An 885-nucleotide genomic window follows, 5' to 3' on the forward strand; every position below is an offset into this window, starting at 1 on the left:
GTCCGTGCCACACACGTTATTATTCTTCTCTTCCCATCATAAAAAAGAACCTGGGAACATTAACGTGTGAAGTTTCTCGAAGATCACAACTTTCTTCTATCAATTCTTATAATGGATCAAAGGTGGAAGCTCGCTATTCTTCTAAGAATTCATATCTCTCGTCTAATTATCTACTTGTCACGTTTACCCCAAATTTCGGTAATAATTGAATTTGTAAGTAAGGTATAAGATACGTGGACGAATTTCAATCTATTTTTGGTTGATGCGAAATGTGTATGGATTTGTTTGTTATAATATATATATATATATATATATATATATATATATATATATATATATATATATATATATATATATATATATGTATATATATAGCAATGTATTATGTTTAACGGATGAACGAAGCTAGAAAATATTTACGATCCGTAATCGTAGAGAGAGAAAAGAGCTTCAATGTATTTTTCTATTACAATGTTCTAGATAGAAAAAAAAAAAAGCCAACCCCTAAAAGAGTAAAATGTCCCTCTATTTATACGTTTCGCTCTACGGGCCTTGAATACAATACAAAGCCTTTAGAATAAAGAAAACCCTAAAAGGATAAGGTAGGATCAGACGGCTCGGACATTCAGACGAAGCAGTGTCGCATAAAATGACAGAATCTGGCTCGATTGCTGAAAAGACCTGAATCGGGTTAACCGACCAATCCGCCACGTTCGTCGGAAGATGAGTAAATCCGCACTAACGGCCACGAGTTTGATTCGGGAGTAACCGACTAACGGCCACGACGAGTTTGGTTCGAGACACCGATCAACGACACACTTCTCTTATCTTTTGGGCGGCCGATTGGGAACCACCAAGAAAAACCAACATATTCGTGTCATTTGG

Source organism: Lycium ferocissimum, chromosome 12 (genome assembly GCF_029784015.1).
Source record: "Lycium ferocissimum isolate CSIRO_LF1 chromosome 12, AGI_CSIRO_Lferr_CH_V1, whole genome shotgun sequence".
Taxonomy (NCBI): Eukaryota; Viridiplantae; Streptophyta; class Magnoliopsida; order Solanales; family Solanaceae; genus Lycium; species Lycium ferocissimum.